Genomic DNA, 7,545 nt, shown 5'->3' on the forward strand with positions numbered 1-7,545 from the left:
GTTCCATTCTTTTAACTCTTTCAATGCAACCAGTGCCAATGTATTCAATGATATCTCATCTAAAAGCATCACAGTGGAAATCATTAAATTATAAACACACCCAAATGAATTACATTTTTAAATTAATTTAAAGAAAGGTAAACTAGTAACAAACAAAATGTTTAAAGGGGAATTAACATTAGAAACTTCTGTGTTTCAAACTAGAAATCCCTGTGTTAATCAGCAATCTGTTTAATGAAGAGACATCTAATGTATAACTTTCAAAGACATGACTTTTATTCAAAGTCTGATGTGAGTATTTTGTCCTTGAAGATTATTTAAAATGTTGTGCAGCTCTCACATTGTGCACAACATTTGTGTGCTGTTAGTTGGATGCTATTAAGTTGGTCCTGTCTGTGAGAGGAATGAACATTCTTTGCCTGAATCTGTGTTATCAATCAGAGAACCTATATTTTTCAGGATTTATAAAATCTAAGCCATTAAGCTAGATTTAAGGAAAGTCAAGGTGAGGTTTCAAACATGATTCCTAACAAAGATAAAAATAATCCTTTTCGAAGAAAATGTTAATTCTTTGTGATGCAGCACTGAAAGAGTTAAATTGAGATCATTGTTTTTATAACAGGAATTATGGGCTTTTTCATCTGCATGTTTTCAATTTTCTTTTTTTAAAGTTCTCCACCATAATTCAAGCATCCCTTGAAAGGGATAGCATCTCATTTACTAATGCTGCATCAATGCTTTTCATTATCTGTGCCATACACTTTCCTCTTAGTGGTTGATAGTGGATCTCTATGATCTTGAGCATAATTAACACAATGAAGGCTGTTATCATGATAACAAGGTGCAGGGCTGGATGAACACAGCAGGCCAAGCAGCATCATAGGAGCAGAGAGGCTGACGTTTCGGGCCTAGACCCTTCATCAGAAAAGGGGAGGGGAAGGGGGGTTCTGAAATAAATAGGGAGAGAGTGGGAGGCGGATAGAAGAGGGATAGAGGAGAGGATAGGTGGAGAGGAAACAAACAGGTCGAAGAGACGGGATGGAGCCAGTAAAAGTGAGTGTAGGTAGGGAGTTAGGAAGGGGATAGGTCAGTCCAGGGAGGACGGACAGGTCAAGGGGGCGGGATGAGGTTGGTTGGTAGGAGATGGAGGTGCGGCTTGAGGTGGGAGGAGGGGATAGGTGGGAGGAAGAACAGGTTAGGGAGGCAGGGACGAGCTGGACTGGTTTTGGGATGCGGTAGGGGGAGGGGAGATTTTGAAACTTGTGAAATCCGCATTGATACCATTGGGCTGCAGGGTTCCCAAGCGGAATATGAGTTGCTGTTCCTACCTACACTCACCTTTACTGGCTCCATCCCCGCCTCTTCGACCTGTTTGTTTCCTCTCCACCTATCCTCTCCTCTATCCCTCTTCTATCCGCCTCCCATTCCCTCCCTATTTATTTCAGAACCCCCTTCCCCTCCCCCTTTTCTGATGAAGGGTCTAGGCCCGAAACGTCAGCCTCTCTGCTCCTATGATGCTGCTTGGCCTGCTGTGTTCATCCAGCCCTGCACCTTGTTGTCTCGGATTCTCCAGCATCTGCAGTTCCTACTATCTCTGTTATCATGATGTTGGCCATGGATCTTAAGATCAAGTATTGCTGACGAAATTACATTGACACAATACTTCAAACAGAAATTTGTTGAAAGCATTGTGAAAACAAAGATATTCGACTAAGAAATTATTGAAACAATGATTTAACAGTTACTTATCTCTTGCCCCACTCCTGAAAATGCTGAAAATTAATTGAACTCAGAAAAATCAGTTTGTGATAATAATGAAGGAATGAGTTTGTACTTTTCTGTGCACTGTTTTCAAGAAAATGCTATGCATGCTTTTGTTAAATTAACCAACAGAGAACACTCCACTTACATAGAGTTACTTTTTATTTCAAGACTTTACATTAAATTTCTCTTTGATGCTAGGGTTGTATAAAGCTTCAGAATTGAGCTTGTTTCTAGATGATTTGGTGTGGTAGAGAAAGCATTAAAAAATTTATCCAGTTTAGTCAATTTAGTAAAAAAGAAGGAGGCATACATGCAGATGAAAAGGTTTAGGAAACTGAAGACAGACAGAGGCCTCAAAGTATACAAAGATAGCAAGAAAGAATTCAAACAAGGAATTAACTAAGCTAAAAGGAACCATGAAATGCCTTTGACAAACAGGAGTAAGGAAAATCCCAAGGCATTTTATACATATATAAGGAGAGCAAGAGGATAGTTAGAGAAAGGGTAGTTTAATTCAAGGACAAAGGAGTTAATTTATGCATGGACCTGGAGGAAGCAGGTAAGGTCCTTAACAAATACTTTGTGATGGTACTCACAAAGGTGAAGAATATGGTGGAGGGGTAAGTTGACATTCTAGGACATGTCAGTACAAAATAAAGGTGTTGAATGTTTTGAAAAGCATTAAGGTAGATAAGTCCCCAAGACCTGATGGGATCTATCCCAGAGTGCTGAGGGAGGAGGGTGAGGAAATTGCTGGGGCCTTGTACGAAATCTTTGTATCCTCTTTAGTCACAGGAGAGGTCCCAGAGAACTAGAGAAAAGCCAACGTTGTTCCTTTGTTTAAGAATGACAACAGAGTTAATGTAAGAAATTACAGGCCAGTGAGCCTTACATCAGTGGTAGGGAAATTACTTGAGAAGATTCTCAATTGAATTCAGTCACATTTGGAAAAATACAGATTTATTAGCAATAGCCAGCATGGTTTTATGTGGGGAAGGTCATGTCTTACGACCTTTACTGAGTTTACTGAAGAAGTGACAAAAATGATTGATGAGGGCTGGATGGTAGATGCCTTCTATTTGGACTTTAGCAAGACCTTTGACAAGGTCTCTCATTGGCAGGCTGATACAAAAGGTGAAGTCACATGGGATCCACAGTGAGTTGTTAAGATGGGTACAGAACTGGATGTTTTAAAAACAGTTCACATTACAGAAGAAGAAGTTCGGGAGGCCTTAGAGAATATAAAGGTGGATAAATCTCGGGAACCTGATCTAATGTATCCCAGAATGTCATGGGAAGTGAGAGAGGAAATCACAAGACCCCTTGCAGAAATATTTGCATCATCTATAACTACAAGTGAGGTGCCTGACGACTGGAGGGTGGCCAAGATTGTACCTTTGTTTAAGAAAGGTTGTAAGGAAAAACCGGGGAACTATAGACCTGTGAATCTGACTTCGGTTATGGGTAAATTGTTGGAAGTGGTTATAAAAGATAGGATTTATTGACATTTACAGAGGCAACATTCGATTAGAGATAGTCAGCCTGGTTTTGTGTGAGGAAAATCATGTCCCACAAGCTTGACTGAGTTTTTTGAGAAAGTTACCAAAACGGTTGATGATGGCAGAGCAGTGGACGTCGTTTATTTGGATTTTAGTAAAGCCTTTGACAAGGTTCCACATGGTAGACTAATTAGTAAAGTTAGGACACATGGGATTCAGGGTGAGCTTGCCAATTGGATACATAATTGGCTTAACAGCAGGAGACAGAGAGTGGTGGTGGAGGGTTGCTTTGCAGTCTGGAGGCCTGTGACCAGCAGTGTTCCACAGGGATAGTAGGAACTGCAGATGCTGGAGAATCCGAGACAACAAGGTGCAGGGCTGGATGAACACAGCAGGCCAAGCAGCATCATAGGAGCAGAGAGGCTGACGTTTTGGGCCTAGACCCTTCATCAGAAAAGGGGGAGGGGAAGGGGATTTTGAAATAAATAGGGAGAGAGTGGGAGGCGGATAGAAGATGGATAGAGGAGAGGATAGGTGGAGAGGAAACAAACAGGTCGAAGAGGCGGGGATGGAGCCAGTAAAGGTGAGTGTAGGTAGGGAGTTAGGAAAGGGATAGGTCAGTCCAGGGAGGACGGACAGGTCAAGGGATCGGTTCTGGGTCCTCTTTTGTTTGTCATTTATATAAATGATTTGGATGAGAATATGGAAGGCTTGGTTAGTAAGTTTGCAGATGACACCAAAATCGGTGGCATTGTACACAATGAAGAAGGTTTTCTAAGATTACAAAGAGAGCTTGATCAAATGGATCAATGGACTGAAAAATGGCAGATGGAGTTCAATCTGGATAAATACGAGGTATTGCATTTTGGTACAACAAGCAAGAGTAGGGCTTATACAACTAATGATAGGGCCTTGGGTAGTGTTGTAGAACAGAGGGACCTGGGGGTTCAGGTACAAAAGTTTGCATCACATACAGACAGGATGGTTAAATGAAGGCACGCTTGCCTTCATTGCTCAGTCCTTTGAGTATAGGAGTTGGTACATTATGTTGAAGTTATACAGGACATTGGTGAGGTCTGTTCTGGAATATTGTGCCCAGTTCTGGTCACCCTGCTATAGGATGAAATTCCCTAAGATGGGGAATTTCAAGACTAGGGGGCACATTTTTAAAGTGAGTGGAGACAGATTTAAAAAAGCCATAAGGCAAATTTTTACACAGGGTGGTTCGCATGTGGGATGAGGAAGTGGTGGATGTGGGTACAATTACAACGTTTAACAGACATTTGGATGGATACATGAATAGGAAAGGTTTGGAGGGATATGGGCAAGGAGCAGGAAGGTGGGACTAATTTAATTTTGGATTATGTTAACCATGGACTGGTTGGACCGAAGTGTCTGTTTCCATGCTGTATGATTCTATAGAAGACAGAGTATAGCAGTGGAAGGGTATTTTTCTGACTAGAGATCAGTGCCAGGACTCCTATTGTTTGTAATATTTATAATTGATTTGGAGGAAAATGTAGGTGGACTGATTAGTAAGTTTATGGATGATACAAAGATTGGGGAGTTGCAGACAGTGAGGAGATTTGCTAGAGGATACAGCAGGATATAGATAGGCTGGAGACGGGTGGAGAAATGGCAGATGAAGTTTAATCTAAGCAAATGTGAGTTGATCCATCGTGGAAGAACTAATGCAGGCTGAAAGTAAATAGTAAATAGCAGAACTTTTAGTAGCATCAACGTACAGAGGGATCTAGATTCACAGGTCCACCATTCCCTGAAAGTGGCAACACAAGTGGATAAGGTGGTTAAGAATGCATACGGCATGCTTGCCTTCATCAGTCAGGGCATGGAGTTTAAAAATTGGCAAGTCAGCTTGCAGCTGTATAGAACTTCAGTTAGGCCACATTTGGAATGTTGTGTATAGTTCTGGTTGCCACACTAACAGAAGGATGTGGAGGCTTTGGAGAGGGTACAGAAATGGTTTCCCTAGATGTTGCCTGGCTTGCAGGGCATTAGCTATGAGGAAAGATTGCACAAATTTAGCTTGTTTTCACTTGAATGTCAAAGGATGAGGGGTGACCTGTTGGAGTTTAGAAAATTATGGGAGGCATGATTAGAATGGATAGGCGGAGTCTTTATCGCAGGGTAGAAATGTCAGTTGCTTGGGGACATAAGTTTAAGATAAAAAGGGGTAAGTTTAAAGGAGATGTGAGAGGCAGGTTTTTTTTTTAACTCAGAGGGTGGTAAGTACCTTGAATGTGCTGCCAAAGGAGATGGTGCAGGCGGATACATTAGCAAAATTTAAGAGGGATCTTGACAGATATATCAATAACAGGGAATGGAGGGAAACAGACCACATAGAGGCAAAATGTTTTTAGTTTAGAAAGGCATCTAGTGTTGGGCTTAAGGGCCTACTCCTGTGATGTACTGTTCCTTATTCTTTGTAGATTTCTACAAGTGTCACTGAGTCAGATGATTCTACTTGTTCCACCTTTGGAAGTCCCAAGAATGCAGACCAATTGTCAGTGGAATACTAGGCTGTGATTGTGTGTAGAAACTGGCTAAATTAATTTTTGACCTCCCATCCTCGAAGACAGTAAAACCAGTTTTTTGATCCTCTGCATCTTCTTGATTGAAACCAGTTGTATGAGTAAAGACCAAATATTAAACTGAGATATTCTTAAAAGTACATGAAAATGTATATATAGCATGATTGCCTCTTCCGCAAACATTCCAATCTAAAATACACTATTATGTGTGGTGATAATAACTTGAAGACAATATCTTTGTTGTTACAAATCACAATGAACTCTCAATTCCATCAAAATCTTGCATCAATGCTTTGAAATTCTTTCACATCCATTTTGGAAATGACTAGGCCTTTTCATTCAAGGTTTTGTATTCTCATTATTTTGATTCAAGCTGTTATTTATGTTGCCTGATAACTGCAGCTAAGCACAAACTTTCTTCATATGTGGTTTGCATTAGTGCATCTTTTTTAACCGTGAGGTTTGTGCAAAATTAAGATTATTCTATTTTGTTATTTGCTAGTTGAAAATATAAATTTATGGCCTAGGTTTAATTCTGTGTTAGTGAATGGGCTTTGAGTAGGTTAGAATCAGGCACTAAGTTCCATAACATCCTGCAAGTAGTTTCTGGCAAGGGCTTTTCTTGTTTAAATGTGGACATTTGGTGGTAGAGCTTATAGATAGTGAAATTTATTTTTAAAATATATTGTTCAACTGCTAACTTGGGCACTCTTCATCTCTTAAAATAATGTTTCCAAATAGTCATTCCACCATGTATTGATACAGTAATACCAGTGCTTCTGATAGGAAATAATCACTGTGTATACTGATGCTTGCCCTTATGAAGAAAAAAACTTGAAAATAAAATAAGTATGATAAAAATTGAAATTTGGTAAGTCAGTCAGTTCAATCATTGACCCTTCAAATACACTCCAGAAGAGGAGACAGACACATTCTGTCATAATAGTTATGATTCTTAATTCAAACTAACTTTCTAACTGTGCCTGATCAGATGCAGCTATATTATGCTCTGAGAAGTAAAGATGACAGATAGATTTGAGAAATGAAAATATCCTTTAGATTAAAAGAAAGCTGTAAAGTATATTAAACATGGATTTTAGCTACACTGAGTCCTAGGCTGAAAAGAAGGAAATGAACTCTTCTCTAGCTTTGAAGTTTTCCTCTCACCCCTTTTTTCCTGCAGGTGCCTATCCCTGCATTTATTTTCACCATCTCTATAGGTTCGCCCTTTCTCTTGCTGTTCTTTTCCTACTTTCTTTTCACAAAAATTCTCTTCATCTTGCTCTCACATTTGTCCATTCTAATTAATTCTCTCCATATCCTGCTCTATATTTTACTCACTGATGAATATTTTACATCCGTATTTACAAAATTTAAGGGGACAGACACTGTTTTAAAAAGTCCTGGCTAAAGTAGCACGGTGACACTCCCTAGTCCAGCCCACATTCATTCAACCAATTAGAGCATGCTGTGCCTAGTAAAATTTAACTATGCTAGTGCAATGTGTTTCTGCGCAATGGCTACAAGAAGCACTAATTTCACATGACGTCTTCTGCACCCACAAGGTTGTTTAAAATACAACCAACAGTAATTTCATTCAGAGATAGTAGGAACTGCAGATGCTGGAGAATCTGAGACAACAAGGTGTAGAGCTGGATGAACACAGCAGGCCAAGCAGCATCAGAGGAGCAGGAAGGCTGACGTTTCGGGCCTAGACCCTTCTTCAGAAA

The 7,545-nt window shown here is 40.0% G+C and overlaps 1 protein-coding gene across 1 annotated transcript in view; it reads left to right on the forward strand.

Moving 5' to 3' along the window:
• Window positions 1-7,545, forward strand: part of LOC109912552 (voltage-dependent P/Q-type calcium channel subunit alpha-1A-like) — a 547,201-nt gene that overhangs the window by 504,790 nt on the left and 34,866 nt on the right. The window lies entirely within an intron of this gene.

This window comes from Rhincodon typus, chromosome 38, assembly GCF_021869965.1.
Source record: "Rhincodon typus isolate 14 chromosome 38, sRhiTyp1.1, whole genome shotgun sequence".
In the NCBI taxonomy this organism is placed as follows: Eukaryota; Metazoa; Chordata; class Chondrichthyes; order Orectolobiformes; family Rhincodontidae; genus Rhincodon; species Rhincodon typus.